We start from the raw sequence: 21,994 nt of genomic DNA on the forward strand, positions 1-21,994 counted from the left end.
ATGTATTTTGTTGTTAAGTAAAATATCCAGTTTAAAGTTTATTGCCATGCCAGTCTTCAACGTGGTGAGATGAAACCTGCTCTGTAATAAATTATTCATTGTGTGCACGAACTAGTCAAAGTTATAACGTGCTTAAGTTCCATTGATCTCATGGAAGAGATTTAAGTCAGTGCTCAAATATTCTGTTAAAACCACTTTAAAAGTGGTTGGACTAAGCCCTGGACATATGTATATATGCTATGTGCCATCTGAAACCTTTGAACAGTGGGCCTTACAATTTTCCAATCTTTGAAGAGAAACAATAGCTGAAAAAGAACAAAACCTCATTAAAAAAAACACCCCATGCAAATTAGAAAGACAACTTAGCTCATGTTACGTTTAAGGATGACCAAAGAATTCATGAATTTTCCTAAGGAAGTGGTTGCTACGGATATCAGATACCATGCCAATCACTTAATCAGGTACCTTATCCATTTCTTACTGTCACCTCTGCAAAACTGAACACATAATAAAGATAACTAAAAAGTTTTGTCATTCCTGTATAGATTCTAAATGTCACAGCTCAGTTTGTAAAATTTGCTTTTGCTTCTTGCAGGTATACACAGCATACATTTTTGCATGATTCACATTTGTGGCCACACAGCAAATGCATGGAATCCTTCCATGTGTGGAAAAAAGCCTCCCCTCCTTTTTTCTATGGGATCTCTAAGCATTTCTGTGTCGGTATCAAGCCACTTTTACAGATTGCAGGCTTTCTGCTTACAGAAACACTTTTGTCTGTGTGCATATTCATTGGCAATTATCCATGCAAATTAGGTGTGGAATTATCTAACGTTTTGATAACCTGGTGCAGCATCAACAAGGAAAAACATGGGCTATTATATAGACATGGCCACATACTGCAGTGATGCTGTTTCTGGAACAAAACACTGCATTTGGATGAGTCATCCACAACAATTCCACCCTAACCCACAGTGCCAGTGAGCACACACTCATGCTGTTTTGTGTTGAATGGCAGAATGAGATTGCTTAGAAGCTAACTTCTGACACAGTGTTGTGTTATACAGTAAAATATTTATAAATGTCTAAGAAGTGTGGAGTTTGATGGAATAAATCAGACAAGGGGGATATCTGGGGATATCAACAAAGAGGAACCGGAGAGGTGAAGAGAGTGGGGTGGAAGCTGAGCTGTGAACACTACAGGAGTTGTGTTTGTGTAGAACTCTGAAATATTAATAATCTTGGACATTACAGTGTGAAAAGGACACTCCAAATCATTGGTATAAATACACTGCTGTAAAGGCTAGTTATCTGTAAAATATTCAAGGTCTCATCATAAGCTGGCCCCCACTTTCCCCAAGTGGTAAGAAAACAGGGGCCGTGATCCAGTTTCCTTTCCTATGGATGAGAGAGCACTGGAGGCTTATGGAGTCTTTATGACCCATTGGAAGCAATTAAGTAAACTCCTAAAGCCAGGCAACATGAATACCAATCTTGCTTCAGATTTGCAGGGCAACTGCTTGCCCCCACAATAATGCTTCAGTTTTAGTCAGCTCCAGCGAAAACTCTCTGTTAGCTTCTAGGTTCAAAGTGCAGGGTTTGACCAATAAAGGCTTATGTTACTCAAGACCCCAGTACCTCAAGGATCAGCAGCCTGGACTCTGTGGTCCTTATTTCATTTCTTTATTAAATTTGTATACTGCCCTTTATCCAAAGATCACAGGGCAGTTCACAACATAAAAATGAGAACAGGAAATACATAATAAAAACAGAAACAAAAACAAACCAATAACACCCCCCTCACAAAAACATTTAAAAGGACATAGAATGTTAATCAGCCAAAGGCCTAGATAAAGAGAAATGTGGTGATGGCACCTTCACCAGAAGCCTATAGCTATGTGCCTCAGCTGAGGCCGGTATGAAGGGGATCTACACAATAATGGGCTTTTTCTTTGCCCATGGAAGGCTCTCCTCATAGAAGCACACTCGGCATCACCTCTGTCAGTTCTTAAGTGCCAGGTTAATATATTTTTATTTACCAAGGCCTTTGGTAGTTAAGCTAGTCTCCACTCTAGTGCTCATCTTTTGGTGGGGTGGTGGTTGGACTAATCCTTTTTATTGTATTGCTGGATGAGAATTTTATATTGCATGCTGCTTTAAATTTTACTTTTAATTGATTTTATCTGCTTGTATTTTATTCTGTTGTTAAATTGCTTTGAAGCTAACAAATGCAATCAAACGTAAACAAGGCAGCAGAACTCATAATGATATAAATTTTTTAGCAGTAGCTTTGGATTTGGTATCTGATATCTTTTTAAAAAACATTTAACCACAATTATCTGATATGGGAACTTCAGGGTGATTATTTATATTCTATATTTGACTTATTCCACATTAATAATTGTATAACTGTGACTAAAGGCTAAAATATTTCCAAGCACTAATAAACAGCTAGTTCCTGTTTCCGATTCCTTGAACATATACTAGGATTTTTAAAAAGAACACCAGGACAGCCATTGCCATGTCACACAATGCATGCATCCTTGTACAGGAGTGAGGGGCCCTTATATACTAAATGCAATGAAGAAACCGGCCCTGAGAGATTCTAGCCATGGGTCCCCCCATGGAGCCAACTCCTAGGGGCAGGGTCCCTTCATGCCCCCCCATAAAAATCTCCCTCAAAGTTGATGGGCATTGCCATTCAAATAGTATGTGTGATCGTATCATGTATCATGTGATCGATTATGTGGGGTGGGACTTACCTGCCCTCCCCCAATATTTTATTCAAGTTGGCACCCCTAGTCCCCACTAGTGAAGCTCCTGTGCCTTTCATTCTTCACTACCAGAGCACTGTATCCACTGAAAGTCTAGTAGAGTGAGCTCTGAGGTTCAAGGGCACTATCCAGACTGCAGTGCCAACCTGACAAAGAATTCAGTCAGCTGACCCCATGGCCAATTCTTCAGTCCACTGACTTGGCGTTATAAAAGCCTTAGCACCAGAGTTTCTGTTCTGTGTCTCTACAACTTTGCATCATAGAATTGTAGAGCTGGAAGGGACCCTGAGGATCATCTACTCCAACTCCTTGCAATGCAGGAATATGCAGCTATCCCAAATGGGGATAGAACCTACAACCTTGGCATTACCAGCACCACACCCTAACCAACTGAGCTATCCACTTGTCTCTGGTGTAAGGATGCTTTTAACTGCTGTCTGGTTTAAACTACTACACACCTGACTGGCTGCTGTGGTCCTTGCTTGTTGCTCTTTAACTTAACTCCTGGCTGGCTCCTACATACTTAATTCTGGCCCACTTGGCTGCCAGCCAGCTCCTGGAGCCCAATTGCCTACAAGAGGAATAGGGGATCTGTGGCTCTCCAGGCAACGCTGGACTACAACTCCCATCATCCATGACTATTGGTCATGCTGGCTGAGGCTGATGGGCATGGAGTCCAAGTACAACTGGAGGGCCACAGGCTCCTTAGCCCAGAGACTGTCTCTTACTAAGGCTTAACAGAGGAAAAGAGAAGTTAGATGGAAAGGTTCATTTGTTCTCTCTGTACAGCGCTGGGGCAGCTTGCCAGTTAATGAACTGCAGACAATCACATGTAATCAATGGGTTTTGTAGCCTCACATATATACAATTAATCAACCAGAAAACTCACAGACACTGGTGACAACAAATATCTAGTCAAGAGGCTATTCAACCTGCCCCCGCCTTATGCATTTGAATTGCAACTACAACTTGAGTTTTTGAAGGCAAAAGAGAGTTATGAAGCAAAGGCATGCTCTTTGAATTTTGAAATCTTGATAGGTTTCAGCCGTTTTCTATTAGATTGAGAACATGGAATCAACTCAAAGTTTCTGTAGCTTTGTGTGTCAGTGTTAGCTTGATTTGCGTGTAGGGGCAGGCCATGGGCGCGTTCTCTATGGAACCCCCTCCTTGCCACTGTCACCACTCCCATTTGCTTGCCCAATCTGATTTAATGGGCCAAAGCCACACCAGACTGCCTGGCTGAGGATAAAGCAAGTGGAGGCTCCTTACGTTTGCCCTTGCCAGTTTGCCCACTTGGAGAGGGCGAGAGAGCAGGCAGCATCTGTAAGGAAAAGGCACAGAGAGGCAGAGACTTATGAGATTCAGCAATGTGCCCCCTGCTGGCCCCCATGTGCCATTCCTGTACTGGTACTGGAATGCTAGGGAGGTTCAGTGGAAATGAACCTCATGGTGGTGAGGTTTAGGTCAGGATTGTTTACACTGGGATTATTTGTAGAGCGAGGAGAAAGCCCAGTGAATGATTGGTAATGTATGTGGATATGGATGTACACGTGCCTGTGTATATGCATGCCACACACACACACACACACACACACACACACACCAGGTTTTGTGTTTGAAGCATGGTGGAGAAAAGGGAATTATAAAAAAAATCTATTGCAAGATACATAATACATCATAGACTTGTTAGGAGTCCAGAATTACTTTTTTTTTTTTGGCCCAAAAATCCATACTTGGGTTGTGCTAAGTGAAGAATGTGCAGCAGGTGGGGAGCAGCACACAGCAGAGGAAGGCCTTGATGACTCTAGGCTCTGTTGTCTGCTGAGTTCACATATCAAAAGGAAGAAAAATCAATCCAGAAAAACCATTTACCAGGAGAGGAGTGGCTTTATTTAGGGAGGCAACTTCTATCCAGTCACATCAATTCCACTCTGCATGAGTTAGCTGTAGGAGGGTTCGGGGGGGGGGGGCAGGGTCTGTCCATACAAGGCAATATACCACTGGAACACACACTTGTGTTGAAACACCACATATTTTTTTCAAAACCTGCAGCACAATCTTAATACTGCTTGCATTGGACAGATGCCATGGAATGAGGCTTGAACTTCTGCTCAGAACCGCCTGAAACCAACTCGGGTGAGAACATAAGTTTGCAACCATCCATTGTTACATGGTCTTCCGAAAATCATTTCACAAGATACAATCTGGCAGTACAAATATCGCTGAAGTGCCTTGTCATTTACAACTGTGCCCTCCCTCAGAAAAAAAAAAAACCCAGGACATGCCAATTATGATGATGGTGCAGCATAGTAGCTAAGAGTATATGCTGTGGGTAGGGAAGTTCAAATCTCATTTCTGCTACTATCTCTGAGATGGAGACAGAGTGCCTCTCTGCAATATGGGAATAATACTGTAATACTTATTTACCTAGCAGGGTTGTTGAAATGATAAAACTTTGTATTCAATGAAGTCACTGCATGAGCAGAACACCTGCTTTCACAAGAGAACTCCCCTCCATCCTCCCATATACTCCTCACTCCCTCCTAATCTGTGCTGGGGATTCCCCCCAAACTTCCAGACAGATTAGGGGGAATGTGGGCATGTGGGAGGAGACTGAGGAGAAGTTCCATGGCACAAGCAGCACATCTGCTCACATAACCACATTGTTGGATTGGATGCAATGCATGACCAATTGTTTGAACACTTAAACAACTGGACACAACTCATTTATTATAGTAATGTTATTTATTAATAAATACATGTATAAATTTGTGGATATTTATTCTGAGTCCAGAGAACACAGAGTTCCGTAAGTGGATTTTCCTGCTGCCACTGTGCCAACTTGTTCTACCTCCAGAAAAGCCACTTCTAGATAAAAGGGTGTTGTGTACTTTGGAATGGCAGTGTTGTACAGGAGGATGCAGTGGGGATGGTGGGGTGTAAGTAGGGGAGCAGCAAGTATTAGAAATACTCCCCTTTGTATGTATAGAAGTAACTTCTACTGGTGGTAGGAGTTCCTTGGATTCAAGTCGGTATTCAAAAATTATTAGAATTATTTATTATTTGGAGCTTTCATGAGATGCTAGGATCTATTTTGTGGTGTCAGTACTGTGACATCACTGTTGTCCACAGCTGTGTAGACAGCAATCAAGTGGTTGTATTAATCTCTCCCATGGTAATACACACTCCCCTTTCCCCCCAAAATGGCAACAGGGAACTCTGCATGCTAGCATGATCACATGGGATCTGTTGGGTGTACAAGTGCATCCATGACTGAAAATTCAGATCATGTAATCATTTATAAAGGGCTCCAGGAGTGAATCACTTGGGGGCAAATCTTGTACCTGGAGTTGTGTTATAAAGTACAATGCTTAATGTGACAGAAGGGGGAGGATGGAAGACCAATGTCATAAACCTGTGTGTCCAAACTGGCCTCTGTCATTGCTCCTTATGGCAAGGCATGGCATTCAAATGACATTCCTGCAGCTGGTGCCTAGAAACTGCAGTGATTGCTGTTGCTAAGAAGCACTTTGAGCTGGAAAGCAATTATCCAAGCATGGTGTATTCATTTAAATAAATGGGATGGAATTCTTGGGAGCACACAACAGATTGCAGAAGGCCTCGTAGATGGAGCTGCTGGATAGGCCACCTTTTGCTGGTCACCCAGAGGACGGGAAATCACATGCCAAAGTGGAACTGGCTATTTGCATTAATGTAAAAGCGTTAATCTGGTTATTTGCCAGTAAATCCCAATAGATGGTGGTAGGACATGCTTATGTGATTGTCAGCGCGCACACCTCTTAGGAGTATTGTTATGGTAAGAATCCAAACTACCTCTCTCCTACCTGGAGAGCTATAGACTTCATTTTACATCAAGCTCCTGCAGTTTAATACAATGGCATTATACAAGACGTCTACAATCCACGGCTTGATTTGAATGAGGAAAAGAGAGGGTGTCCAGCTGTGGCAATGTCAACTATTGGAACTTCAAGATTTCTTATTAAACTCTAGTTTGGCATTTTAACTCAATCCACTGCTGCTCAGCTTATTTTTCTTGCTCATCTGACAAGCTGAGTATACTGAGAAGGGATCAAGGGCACCTGCTCTTATGTATTCATATCCCATAAAAAACACAGATAAACAGAGAGGTTAAAAGCAAAATAGTGATCTCAGCATTTGGGAGGGAGGAAGGTTGACACCAAAACATCACTTTCTCATTGAGAGATATGTGTTTTTATTTTATTCAACAAAATTTATATACTGCTTGATTGTAAACACAACCTCAAAGCAGTTTACAACATTGTAGAATAAAACATTAAAATTATTTACAAAAAGTTGAAAACAAGTATTAAAATATTTATACAAAATCAACACTAGCTAAAAGAAAAGGGGGGAAAACCCACATTTCTATAGATCTGGATAGGCATGCCTCAACAAAAATGTTTTAAGCAGGTGCCAAAAGGAATATAGAGAAGGCACCTGCCTGGTGTCAGTAGGCAAGCAGTTCCAAAGTGTGGGTACCGTCACACTAAAAGATTGATTTCTTACGTTTGTGGAATGAGCATTATGTGGCACTTGTAATAGTGCCAGTTTCGCAGATTGAAGCGCTCGAGTGGGCATACATGGGGCAAGGGGATTCTGCAAGTAAACTGGTCCCAAGCTGTTAGGGTTTTTAATATACTAATAGTAGCACCTTGAGCCTGGTCCAGTAGGTCTTTACCTCACTATGTTCTTGACATCATGGGTACTGCTATTATTTCTATAACACTTTTAAAAGAAATCTAGTTCAAGTTCTGTCTAACAAGTAGTAACGCTAGCAAAAGGGATGCACAAAACCCCAGATGCATCTAGTTAGTTCAGTGGGGCAACACAGATGCACATCTAGGTGTGAATTTGCATCATCTACAGAAACCTCCTTTTCCACATGGGTCTCCCAGTTGGATTGAAATAACAGCAACAATCCAGGTTATTTACATGCAACAATCCAGGTTATTTACATGCACACTTTACAGATGGAAAGCTGATGGATGAAGGGAGTGCTGCTTGCCCAATAAGATATAACCACAGAGGTTATGACTAAGCAGGGGTTTAAACCCAAGTCATCCACAAAACAGCATTTGACTGTCACATATGTGTGTCTGATTTTGTAACTAACAAGGCTTTCTTGATCATCCTAGTAGAGTGAAATAATTTGTGTTTAAGAGAAAATTCACCTCAAGGCGAAATTTGCTAATTACATTTCAAAATATGTGTCATATGACTAAACATACCTATGCTGTTTTTATGCCTATTATGTTAATTGCATATGAATATCTAGAAGTCAGAGAATTAGTAATATAATACTTTTTATTAGGATCAACTTATTCTCATTATACATATGGTTGAAGTGGTTAGAACATGGGACTAGGTTGTTGGAGACCAGGGTTCATATCCCCACTCAGCCACACAGCTCACTGGGTAAACTTTGGCCAGTTAAGAGCTCTCAGCCTAACCCAGATTATAGGGCTGTTGTGAGGATAAAATAGAAAAGGGAAAAACAGTATCTGCCACCTCGAGTTCCTTGGAGGAAAGGTGGGATATAAATGTACTAAAAAGCACACAAAACAACCATGCTGAATTAATGATTAGATTTATTCATTATTCATTACATTAGATTTAGACATGTATAATATTCAAATTTATCTGCAGATAACAAACTCTTGATAAGTTTCCAGGATGGTTGCATCATCTGGGTTAAAAGAGGGCAGCCACTTCAAACTAAAAGGTCTTTATCATCTAATTCACAAGTACAGTGCTTAAGCATTTATATTATGGTTAAATCATTTATTGTTCCTGTCTTTCTGCAGCAGAAAATGAACTCATGGCTCAGACTGTGTCCATATGATAATTAATTCCTGTTTTTCATGTTCCTGCTTTGGTGAAGCAGCACTCAACTGGGATTTTTGGAAGATCATTTCTAGAACAATACCATAGGAGCCAACTCCTAGAGTCTGAAGCCCCTTCACCCTCCTACAAAATATTTGAGGGGGCTGAGCCAAAGTTGATGGACTTGTCATTCAAATGGCCCCCAATATTTTATTCAAGTTGGCATCTCTGTACAAGACCACCATAGGCTGAAACACCATGTCAATGTGGTTCTTCTGCAGCATCTTCGGATGTACTGAAATTAGGTGGATGTGAAAGATGAGATTTCAATAAAAACATAAAAAAAATATTGTTGGATCTGGTCAAAGCTCCATCTAGTCTTGTACACTTGCCCCACCAGCTGATCCCAAAAACTGAGCTGTGATGGATCCAGCCATCCTCTGCTATTTGCATTCAGCACAGCCTCTGAACATACCCACAATTCCTCACAATAGAACCAATTCATAGGAAATGTTACTTTGAGGTAGGGATGTGGACTATTGAACCTACGTGAGCTCCTTAAATACTAAGCCATCCTATTTCTCATGTTCCACCTAGGCATGTCCAAAGTCTGTTTCAGGGGCCTAATCTGGCCCGCGGTCAGTTTAATCCGGCCCCTGTGGTGCTTCATTTCCTGGGGTAAAATCCTAAAAAAGCTCAACAACTTTGGTTGGCCCTTACGACCCTTCACTTCATCAAATCTGGCCCTCTTTGAAAGAAGTTTGGACACCACTGTAACGTATATAATAAAGCCATCATTCTTCAGAGGGAAAATACTCCTATGCACTTCAGGATTACAAAACAAACAAACAAAAAGCCCTTGTGAAGAAAGCAGACTTTACAGAGTAATGTTATAGCCTCAGGGCAGTCTGTTTGCATATGGGGTGCACCTTGGAATCTTAATGCATGTGGATAGAAATAACATCAAAGACGAGAGCATCAAGGCATCCCTCACGGATGTCAGTGCACACAGAGATGGGATTGGAAGCAATCTGATATACCGTAGCTGTAATACAACATGGTTACAAAGAAGCCCTCTGATTATTCTTATAACTAGAGGCCAACAGCCAAATATTTGTTTGGTTATTTCAGCTTTGCAGCTTCAGGGCATGCTAGTTCGCTGCTGTCTCTTTCTTTCTCTTTTTCCTACTCTCCTCTCCTCCTTCGGGCCTTCTACCCTTTTCATGTCATTTCTCTGGACTACTCCACATCACTCACCACCCTCAGCCTTTTGTCTTCTCCAGCCCAGACCTTTAAGTCCCAGTTTCCTTGGCTTCTCCTTTTTACCCTTCTTTTCATTGGTCCTTCTGCCTGCCCCACACCTCCACTGGATCACAACAGTCCTCCCATCCTATGGCAGCTCAGACAACCATTGTCAGGATCTTCACTAGTATCTCCACCACTTAATGCACTGCAACACAGACATGGTTGGAACATGGCTGACAAAAGCCCATTCAGAAAAATGTGAAAAACAAGCTCATTTCTAATCCTTTAGTGCAGGGGTCAGCAATATTTTTCAGCTGTGGGCTGGTCCACCGTCCCTCAGACCATGTGGTGGGCCGGACTATATTTTGGAAAAAAAGAAAGAAAGAATTCCTATGCCCCACAAACAACCCAGAGATGCATTTTAAATAAAAGCACACATTCTACTCATGTAAAAACACACTGATTCCCGGACTGTGTGCGGGCCGGACTGAGAAGGCGATTGGGCCACATCCGGCCCCCGGGCCTTAGGTTGCCTACCCCTGCTTTAGTGATTTCAGTCTGTATCCCCAAGTGATAGTCCACATCAGCAAATACCACACTTGCTCTGTTGAAATGGGGTGGGGGAGAAGAAACACCTCAGAATTTCTCAGCGTGACCCAGAGAGCTGTTATTTGAGCATGACAGAACACTGTTTATATATACTTGGTATATTCTCCAAATAGATATATGCATGACCCATTCCCTGCTGTGGACACCTGCACTGAGAATGCAAAGCTAAGCATGCAGAAAAGGAGAGGAATTATATTTGCATTACTCTTGTTAGTTAATGTTTGAAGAGCACTCAACAGGGATCTTGGTGCTGAACAATTTATATATGAATCATGAAACCAACATCCCAGCATGGAATAATAAAGTTTTGAAGTCTGATCTAAGGAGGTTTTGAACATAATGGCACTAAGCGATATGGAGTCCTGTTGACTTTGGCATTCTGTGAATGGTTTTAGTGCTACGTGTGATCATTTCAAAAGAGCAGACAATATTTACATTAGGAATAGCAAAACTCCCTAATATGAGTAGCAATGTATAGAGAGGTAAGATGGTAAATTCCAATTTGAGTTTTTATCTCTGGAGCTGGAAACCAAAGGAAGAGATAGTGTTCTTGTGCTTCAATCTGCTTATGGGTTTTCCACAGGCATATGGTTGGACATTGTGAGAAAAGGATGCTGGCTTGATCCAGTGGTCTCTTCTTATGTTCTTAAGTGCAAATAGTCATGCAGCAGAGTAGCTTGTTGCCCTAGTGGCACTCATGGACAGCTGCCACTGCCCCCTTACTTTGCTTCCACCATTTTATTTTAACAGCAGCACTGCATATGTCCAGGTCATGAGTACAGAGTTAATTCAAATGGATTTTGTTGAAAAACAACCGCACACTACTACGTGGTTGTAAAATAATGCCAATAATGCATATCATTAAAGACAAGGCATATCATTAAAGACAAGGCACTCCTCTCAAAATCTTCCATTTACTACACACTTTTTTCAAGAGGAACTTAAGCCTTGCATGCAATGAACACAGAAAATGGGGCACTGAAAACTCAGTGGATGTCTCAGGTACAACTTCTCTTTGCCCTGCATCAGTCACAATAGGCCTTTAAATACATTCTGTCTTGAATTCACTCAACCCGTTGAAGTTGCCCTCTACCAACATTGATTTTACTTCACAGTGATCCCAGTAATACCCTCTTCAAACTCAAATCACGTTTAGTTACATTAGAAAAATAAGTCCAAAAAACGCTGCCTTTGAATCTCCCCCAAGCTCATCAGTTTGCCTCAGTATCCTGCCTTAAATGCCACACAACCATTTCACATCCAATTATAGAAAGCCCAAGAAGAGCATACAGGAAGAGGATAGGAATCAGAAAGACAGATGGATGGGGGAAAGAGCTATGGAAAACTACAAAGCAAAATGAAATGAGAATGTGGATCTCATCCAATACTGGATCCCTGGCCTAAAGATTGCTAAGTGACCTTCTGATTTGACCAGTCTGTTGGTGATAGAGGCCATGGAGTTACTTTTGGGGGGATTTTTTTCCTTGGGGAAATTATAAGACATACTTCCAATCTGGTTCAAACAATCTCTGCATTTCCCCCAGGAATGATTAGTTTGGTCTCATTCACAGATTGTGGTTTGGACAAAGACTGTAGTCTTCATTTTCATAGATCAAGTCCTAGCTGGCTGGGAATTATAGTAGAAAGGTTTCCCAGGGCAGGCCACAGTGCAGCAGTTTTTTTTTTTAATAATGTTTTGCATTCCAAGCTCAATATCTGGCATCTCAAAATAAAGTCTCAGATAGCAAAGCTTAGAAAGACCTTGGAGAGTTGTTGTTAGGCAGGGGACAAGAACAGAACTAGATAGGAATACCAAGTCAGACTATTGGTCCAGGTAGTTCTGTATTGCCTACACGGACTGGCAGTGGCTCTCCAGGGTTTCAGGCAGGGAACATTCCCAGTCCTACCTGGGAATTGAACACCAGGGACCTTCTGCATGCAAAGCAGATGCTGTGCTGCTGAACTATGGCCTTCTACCAAAGAACCAATAGCTTGACTCAGTATAAATGCAGCTTCCTAAATTCATATGATTTGTTTGGTCAAGTTACTGGTTGGCTGGATTTGGCTCCTGGGAAACTACTGTTCTTGGGTAATAGTAATTCATGTAGATAGCCCTGGGAGCATTATATTGATAATCACATTTCTGTTTCCGCCAAAAAATGTCCCCACTTGAATCATTTATTGTACCCAGCACTACTCTCAGGAAAAAGAGAATGGGAGCTGCCAACTCTGTGATGGAGACAAATGCAAAGTACGTAAGAGCAAGAAATCTGTAAAAGATAGCATGCACACAGACAATGCCAAAAGAGCATTATATTATATTAGCCACTAAGCTCAGATGGTGGGTGAAGTAAACTGATTGCATGAGAAGCCAAGGACCAGTGCCGGGAGGAAAGAGGACAGGCAGCAGGATCAAATACAGCAAGGCAGCACATTTAGCAGTACAACACAGTGACATCAATACAATATGACAGACAACGTAAGCTGAGTGTAATAGCCTGCAGTGGTACAGTGCAGCAGAGTAAGCAGAGTTCATTTGGAGGGTGAGAGACTGAATGAAATGTGTGGCAAGGTATTATGGGATGCAGCTATGTCTGGTCACTTAAAAAGTAAATAGCTTTCTAGCTCTATCTACCTAGATCTCCTTCAAAGGAACAAATCACTTTAGAGGGGGATTAGGTGAGAGATAGAAATAGGAATGAAAGAGAAGGGTCAGTGCCTCAGAGTCAGACAAGGACACAGCAAACTCCTGCAATGAAGCCACGAGTCTCCCCCTAATTAGAGGTAACATAAGCCTCCTGATTTCATCTCAGATTTAAAGAAATACATAGCAAGGAGCTAAATACTTTTATGGCCTCTTTGGCCCTGGGACAATGCACAGAGCGAAACAAATCATGGAAAAGAACCAGACAGCGTCTGATTCCCCTGATATCAGCACTGAGGCCTTGCAAGTTAAAAGGAGATAGCAGTGAGCCTAGCCACCCTGCATTGTCATTACTTGCCCCTTGTACCATTTCCTTCAGTTGGCTCTACTACAAATACCCAAACTCCAGATTAAATATGCATTATTGATCTGGCCTTTGGCTAGGAATGTATACTTCAAGAGCCCATTGTATATTTTATACAATTTACTAGCACAGCTATACCTGCTGCCTATAAGCTACTGGAAACAGCTCATCAGCAATCAGAAAAAAACTACATCTAAATGCAATAAAATGAACTCTTGCTTATATGTGTTGACAGTGAATGTTCAAAATTCATGATTGCCTGAAAAGTCAAAATCCAAAAACCAAAATATGATCATCAACATTCTCTGGTTTGTGTTAAAAGGTAGGGAAAGATCTATACTGACTGGCAACAGCTTTCCATGATTTCAGACAAGAAGTCTCCCAACCCTGCCTGGAGATGCTGGGATCTGAACGTGGGGTTTTTGCATGCAAAACAGATGCTCTATCAGCACCACTGAGCTACGGCCTCCTTCGCTGTGTTAGTTTCCCTCTGTAAATCGCATTGTGGCATTACCTGAAATAAAAGTATTCTGCAAAATTTAAGTTTTCAGTTCTGATGCAGTTTATATAGAATGGAGAGAGGGGCAATTTTTGCCAGTGAGCACAATCTGCCCCTCATAGGCCAATCTGGTAGACCTAGAATACTGTATATGCAAAACTCATCCACTAATTTGAATGTGCACATCTCCATGCCACTCACCATTCTGCCCATGGGTAGCTGGAGAAGAATGGGGGCTAGAGAAATCCCTTGTGAAATCAACTGATGTTCTGCCAGAATATGTGGAATATGTGCCCCAAATATTGACAGATTTCTAACATCTAATGAATCAGCGATATGCCACTAATGAATCAGCGATATGCCACTTGATGTCATGGACTGGCTGCATGCAAAGGAGTAATTGGAGGTACCAGCTGGGGAACCTCCAAGGGGAAAAGGTTCAGATCCAGGGGATTGGTGGTGGGACGACAATGCATGGTCAGAGGGAGAAGAGGGAGCAGGCCGGGAGGAGTCGGAAGTTGAAGAGGCAACAGGGGTTAGCGAGCAGGAAGAGGCTGAGGCAGAGAGCAGTCCAGGCTCAGAGGTAGCCAAGGAAGCTGGAGGGGAGCGCCGGGGGGGGGGCAGAATCCAGAAAGTCTCCCTCTCCTGCTGTGAACAGCTCCCCTTCCCCCGGTCTTCCAACACAGAGAGAAATGAAAAGGACAAAGCAACGAGATACAAGGCGATGGAGCCTTAACCTGCTGAGGAAAGAACTGGGGGTGGCGCCTTAGAGAGCAGTAGAAAGGCAGGGATCTTCTGTCCTTGCAACTGCCTCATTGGGGCAAGACCTACTGGGAAGAGTTGCTGGGATCACTAGGCCTGCACTGTTTTGGTTTCTCTGACACTGGTGACACTGACACTGGTGTTGTTATTGCTGACCTACTCCTGATTCTGGCTCCTGGTACTTAATTATACACAGAACAGACTATAGAACGTGACAGTGGCATCTACTTAAATGTCCCTGGTCAATAGTAGGCACTCCCCAGCATCAGAAACTCAGCTGCAAATGTGCATAAGTGAAAACACTATGTTGGTAAGGGAATACAATTTTTTAGAGAAACTGGTATTCAGACAACAAAGTGTGTTGGGGGGCGAACGGATTTTGTAACTGGTAATTTCAGCAATAATGATAATATATAAAAGTTTGGACAAGTATGGATAAGGGCAAAAGAGGATGTTGTAATTTTGGATAGGCACCTAAACATTTCTGCCTTTCACCACATGTCATCTCTGTTGTTACAACATCTACTTTACAAGTACCAGAGGCATCTGAAATCTGAAACCAGAGCCGCTGAGTTTACACAGCATTTGGGGTGTCTCCTGCTCAGCTGCTTTCCATTGGCTCTCTTTTCTGTGTCACACACTCAGCAGTTGGTAGGCGAAGAGTAGAGATAAACTTTGCGACTCCTCCTGACCAGTGGCCTAGTGACACTAGTTGGTCTCTGAACTGTGCTATTTTGAAAGGACACTGGCAGACTTTTCCTGTTACACTTAAAATTGGTAACTTTATACACAGTCTCCCTAGACCTAGATCACATCACAGCAGCTGGCTGTAAAGCCATTTAATCTCTTGGAAATTGCTCTGGTTATAATCCATGACTCACAACCATATAAAATTATGGCCAAGCAAGATGCTTTGAACGTTTTCGATAAAGCACAAATACCAGTTGACACCTAAGTCAGAATGTCCTGCAGACTTCTCAGTACTGCGGCATAGTGTCCACACACCTCAGAGATCACTGGGCCATTATCAGAGATCTCTTTTCATATCATTCGGTTGCCAGGACATAGGCTGGCCCTTTCACCAAGACAGAAGATAAAACTCTTAGAATACCTTCCTTATATTACTGGCACTTCTGTACCTTATGCATATAGGGTTGCATTCAACTACATAGTTGCAGTGGTCGGTGCAATGAGTCCTGTGAGAGTCCAATGAGCCAGTCCAATGAGTCCTGAGAGCAACTGCCCTCCCTCCCTCTCTTCCCCCTGCACCTTCCCAAATATGCTTGTGAGGTTCAGGAAAAACCACAGTGGGAGAGGGAGGTGAAATTGTTCTGTGTGGCCTGCAGAAATGCTTGTGTTGATGGAACAATCGTAATAGTGCAACACTGAATTCCTCTCATAGCCACACACCAAGCGCACCACCTTAATTCTCTGAGTTTTGCACAATTCTTAGCCTGAATTTAATTTATAAGAATTTTTTAAAAAACAACCCAAAGCATCTTCCCAGCAAATTTCTGAAATCAGTCTGACCATTTTTGCAAGTTACATAAAGCTGTGAAACAAAGGGTTGATAATAATCAGATGCTCCTTGCTGCTCACATTTCAATGAGTTGTGGCAAGGAAGCAATTAAAAAGGTAATTGTGCAATTATACATGAAATAACTACGTATCATTCTCCTGTCTCCTAACTGAAATCTCTGTCCTCACCTACCCAGTTCAGGGAGTTTAAGATGGATAAATTCAAATTAATTTCCCTAGAAAGGCCAGTTAGCAAAAGTAACAAGATGATTCAGAAAGAAAATGGAAAATAGGAGCATTGTGCAAGGGGAAAGGATTAACCTCTTCCCCAAGTTTCCAGCCCTGATCACTCTTCTGATATCTGAAGTGGGGAAAAACATGTGCATTAAACACACTGACTAAGACATGGGGAGGAAACATGTGGGAAAACCTAGCCTTGACTCTTGCTGCATCATGAGATTTAAAAGATATATGGATGATTTTCAGGGTATACGGTAACCTGACAACCTTTTCTCTGAGCACTGGCTTTTCCTCCTTTAATGTACAATATATTTCACACTTGTGGTACCTGAATGAAGTGTAGTGATGGTTGATTATGGCCTCCAGAGCACTATCTGGCTGTCAAATACTATTGCTCTTTTCTAGATTACAACTGTTTTGGAAAACAATCCCGTCCTTCTGCTGTTGAAGAACATTATGTTATTTTATTTTTTTGGGCAATGATTACATTTCCTTTAAAGCACCTTGCACATTTTTAGTTCAGGGTAAAAATAACAGCAGAGAGAAGCTCAGTAGCTGGGTACAGTCCTTTGGGAGCATTCTTCTCAGCTTTCCCCCCACTGCTTATATATGTGGCCACAGTGAACTTCAGTTTTATGAGCCATTTACAACTCCTGAGCCTTTTGTGTTTGGCCCACAGAGCAGACAGTATTACCACAATAGTAATACAAAAAAAAATTTTTTCTTTCCAGTAGCACCTTAAAGACCAACTAAGTTAGTTCTTGGTCTTTAAGGTGCTACTGGAAAGAAAATTTTTTTTTTTGTTTTGACTATGGCAGACCAACACGGCTACCTATCTGTAACTGGCACAATAGTAATGTGACTTATAAAGGCTTCTCTCTTCCTCCTTGTTTTTGGCTAGAACAAAAATAGAAAGAGAAAAATCTAACCATTCCATATTATTAGTGAAATGGCTTGTTTTGTCATATTTCTGCATGTGAAGTCTAGAGAAATTTGGCAGCGTATGGGCTTTGTTGACAGTGGGATCGTGGTTCAGTATGGTGACCAAAAAATATTTATTGTAATATTTTAACTTTTCCTTTTGGCCCTAAAGGTTATACAAGTTAATTCTAAGAATACAAATTAAAGCAATCATGAAAAGATGTTTAGTACAACAAATATGAACAGCAAAAAACATATCCAAAGCTCAAGTATGGTTTGCTGAAGACAAGGCTGGCCCAAGAAATTTTGTGCCTGAGGCAAAGGACAAAGTAGCCTTCCCTGTTCCATATACAAATGAAGATTGGCAGTTGAATCTTGCTTGAACAAGATTCCCACTAGTGATGGGATAGCGTCCTCTGTATCTAAGAAAAACAGACTATCAGGGGTGTAAGTAGGGGTTGGAGGATGTACCAGTTTGCTTCCCCAATTTCTCATTTTTTTCAATCTCAAATTCAGTTCTCCACACTTCTACATCAGTTGGCAATTTTTAAAAAGTCCTCACAAAAAAATCAACCAGCCTGCTAATGCAAATTTCTCCTAATATATATTTTTTGTATGCAATTTTGCCTCAATGACATAATTTTGCAAAGCAGTTTTCATAATATAATGTGTTTTTGTGCATTATTTTAATTAACATATACATTTATATATACACTCTACCCTAGCCTATGCATTTTTGTACACACTACTTGGATGGATAACTTCACTGAAAAATTCAAATAAGTGTGAATGTATTGGGATGGCTGTGTTTCCAGTTTATGTGTCATTTCAGAAAGTGTGAATTAGGTAGGTTCACATTGAATTGCAAAGTGAATCAATTTCCTCCCACATCCCTAGGTGTACCTACCACCTGCGGCAATAACCACAAACTGTGTTATGGAAGAAGGGTCAGCCCAACCTAAAACTATCTCTTGAGCTCTCTAATTGTTTAATTCTGTGAAACTGTTTGCTTGGGTTTTGACATTAACTAACAATTTAAAAACCAGGGAGAAAGTAGTGGAGCTCTCCCATGAAAAGGATTTTACAAGCTTAGGGTTATTGCCAAAATCACCGTAGTGAGAAACGGATTCTGCGGACAATCTTACATTTTAAATAAAAGCACACATTCTACTCATGTAAGAACACCAGGAAGGCCCCACAAATAACCCAGAGATGCCTTTTAAATAAAAGGACACATTCTACTCATGTAAAAACACGCTGATTCCCGGACCGTCCACAGGCCAGATTGAGAAGGCGATTGGGCTGGATCCTGCCCCCGGACCTTAGTTTGCCTACCCATGCCTCAAGGCAGCGTTTCTCAACCTTGGGCCTCCAGCTGTTTTTGGACTACAACTCCCATCATCCATAGCTAGCAGGGCCAGTGATCAGGGATGATGGGAGTTGTAGTCCCAAAAACAGCTGGCAGCCCAAGGTTGAGAAACACTGCCCTAAGGTATCATGCTGAGCCAATACCATTTATTGCAGAAGTTGTTGATCTTCTTGTGCACATCGGGGCATTTGAATTTTTGAGTGAATACAGTGGGCATCACCCACTTTGGTCACTTCTCTCCTCTGTGACCCAGATCAGCCTTCTCCCCATGTCCCATGGAGACAGAAAGTTCATGCATACCCGCTTTGCTTTTCAAAAGTTTGGACAAAGATCACCTCCAGAAAAATTTGGTTCTTCAGCTAGGGTCTATTTAAAAGGATTCTCCCCTGCACTTTGCATGATCAGAGATGCAGATATTTGGCATGGCCATCTTTCATTAAATGGTCAGTTATTTGGTAATTTACTGTAATATATTAGTCCACTCAGAAGTAAGTCTCAATGTCAGCAGGGCTTAAATCCACATCTGTATAGGACTGTAGCCTTAGTGAATGGGTTTTTCTTTCTGCTGCCTCTCACCACCATAGGAATTTTCCTTTGGATCAGATTATCTAGGCATCTAGATGGCTTAATTGTCTTCTCTTATATCACGTTGAACACCTCACTCTGGATTGTTTTACTAAACCATTAAAAATGGTGGGTCTCTCTGCAGTGCATTGCACCCTGGGTTAATTTGTAGACCAGAATGTTAACATGTAGTATATATGTGTTTACTTTAGAACAGAGGACTAGACTAGAAGTTCCCTTAAAATCCTTTGATCACAACAGTAGATCATTTTTTAAAATGAAAGATAATGTACAGGTTATGCCTGTATTATTTTAGAAAACACAAAAAGGAAAGAAAGCCATGTTACTCTATTAGAAAAAGAAGAACCCATTGTTAAGTGTTTCTTTTTAGGGCCAAGCAAAGTAAGCCACAAAACAGTGAGCAAGCTTTCGGGTTCTGCAGAACTCCTCATCAGGCTGGATTGTTTTAATCTCCAACTTGATGATGAGTTCTGGAGAATTTTTAAAACTTGCTTACTATTTTGTGACATTTTGGTTGATCCTAAAACTATTGCCTGACTGAGTTTTTAAAATGTGGTCTATAAAGATTCTAAAAACAACAACTGGAGACTGCCCTAAAACAGTCAAGGACAGAGCAGATAAATGACACAATTCTATTGTTACTAGACTTAGACAATAAGCAACTTCAATACACACCCCATGAAGAAACCCTAAGCACAATGCAAGTAATTACGTATCTCTCAGCAGCATAATCCTTTTATGCAGGTCAGTATCATATAGACAGTTTGATGGGCTTGTAGGGGGATCTAGCTTGCATGTGCTTCTGCTCAGAGCAATTATATATTGACTAATTAAATTATTCAGCTGCCTGCATTGTCAAAAGCTGCCCTTTCCCTTTTAATTGCTTTGGATAAGCAAACAGGTACGACATAAAGAGGATTTCAGTCTGATTGTTAATTTTTTCAGAAGAAACATTTAATCTATGTACAATAAAACATGAAAGTATACCCTGCACTACAAAGAGCAACCAGTCAGTAAAACAAAGCTCCATGTAAAGAGAAAGATTTTTATTTTATTTATTTATTTTGCATTCTTCAATTTAGCTCAGTATGTATTCTGCTCAGGTGTACAGAATATCTAGCAACCCTGTCTCCTGCGGTTGTCAACACAACCCAGTATACTGTAAAATAAAGTCTAATGACTATGTGCATTTATATGTCAACAAGGAGCAAGCTTTGGACTTCTGGCTCACTGCCAACTTAGCCCAAGGTGCTGTAAAATCTGGCCTCTTCAGAATTAAGGACCAACTCTGTCAGCATTTATTGCCCTACCCATTATTTACTGCTCTGTACAATGAACAGAGTCAGTGGAATTAGAGAGATGTCTTGGAAAGTTTTCCAGAACAACCAATAGTAAGAAACACGCTCCTTAGCAGCAAACACAAGCAGCATAGGGCTTTAATGGTGGTAGCAGTGAAGAGCACCGTTAGGCAAAAGTTCAAAATTGTGGCTGTGCCCTGAAAAGGTTGGATGTGTTATTATTTGGTGCTAGTATGCCCAGCAAATACTAGAAGTATATGCAAAAAGAAAAAATAGAAAAGCACAAAAAGGGGAAAAGAATGTCCATGGGTGCAGAAAGAAAGAAAAGAAAAATGTGGTAATCATTATTTAAAAGAAGAAAATAAATTCAGTATGCACACATTTCTAGTTATGCTCTTCAAGAAACTTTAAACCAGTAAAATACATTTTCTAAACTTGACTTCTTTTGGAGAATGACCTTAAGACTGTATATTTAACTTAATAGCCTTTTCATTAGTAAAAGCAGGAAGAATATATATGCATATATCCTTACCAAGCATTCAACCAAGTTCTTCTGAATTCCTCTTTGTAATTTTATAGCAGCAGGAATAAAAACAAACACCTGTTCAATTAATTATGTTTTCTGTACCTGTGGTGGATTCTCCTTTACCACCACCACTTTTTCATGCAGGAGTAAATATGAGCCAGCATTCTTTCCCTTCCTTGGCTGCTATACTTAGTAGGTTGGCCTGGAAACAAGACCTATGGGCCACTGGAATAAAGAGTGAATTAAGCTGGGTGCACCTGGGAGTGAGAACAGGAACAAGCCCCAAGAATTTAAATGTGACTATCTCCAGATTAAGTGAGTGTAGCATTGCAGTCCTAGAGAGGTCTTGGTCAAAGAGAGATCTGAAACAGCTAAAGTCTCTCAGCTGCTATCCTATGCTAGTTCACATAGCTGCCCGGACGGTGATGAGGACCCATGACAGAGCCTTCTCAGTGGTGGTTTCCTGTTTGTGGAATGCCTTCCCTGGACAGATGCATCTGCCTCCCTCATGGTTAGCATTACTGCAGAATTTTAAAACATTCCTTTTCACACAAGCATTTTGTGGCTAATACTGTTCCTAGTAACCTTAAAAGTATTAGCTCAGAGGGTATGCAACTATGTTTAAAATATTTTAAATTGTTTTTAGTATTTTTTTTTAAAAAAACAAGTTGTTATTTTGTTTTTAATGGTGTTGTTTGACTACTTTGTTGTTTGCTGCCCTCAGCTCCTATGGGGAGAAGGGAAGGGGAAATATAAGAAATAAATAATGAAATAG

At 41.1% G+C, this 21,994-nt stretch overlaps 1 long non-coding RNA gene across 2 annotated transcripts in view; it reads right to left on the reverse strand.

Moving 5' to 3' along the window:
• The window catches only part of LOC310755160, a 37,455-nt gene that overhangs the window by 13,953 nt on the left and 1,508 nt on the right, over positions 1-21,994 (reverse strand). The window contains exons 2-3 of one of the 2 annotated variants that reach the window (XR_014544191.1): positions 9,930-10,089; positions 4,044-4,095 (exon numbers count right to left, since the gene is read on the reverse strand). This is a non-coding gene — a long non-coding RNA (uncharacterized lncRNA). The remainder of the gene's footprint in view (positions 1-4,043; positions 4,096-9,929; positions 10,090-21,994) is intronic. The other variant, XR_014544192.1, reaches the window with a different exon arrangement.

The sequence above is a fragment of the Podarcis filfolensis genome (assembly GCF_964270895.1).
Source record: "Podarcis filfolensis genome assembly, chromosome: 2".
In the NCBI taxonomy this organism is placed as follows: domain Eukaryota; kingdom Metazoa; phylum Chordata; class Lepidosauria; order Squamata; family Lacertidae; genus Podarcis; species Podarcis filfolensis.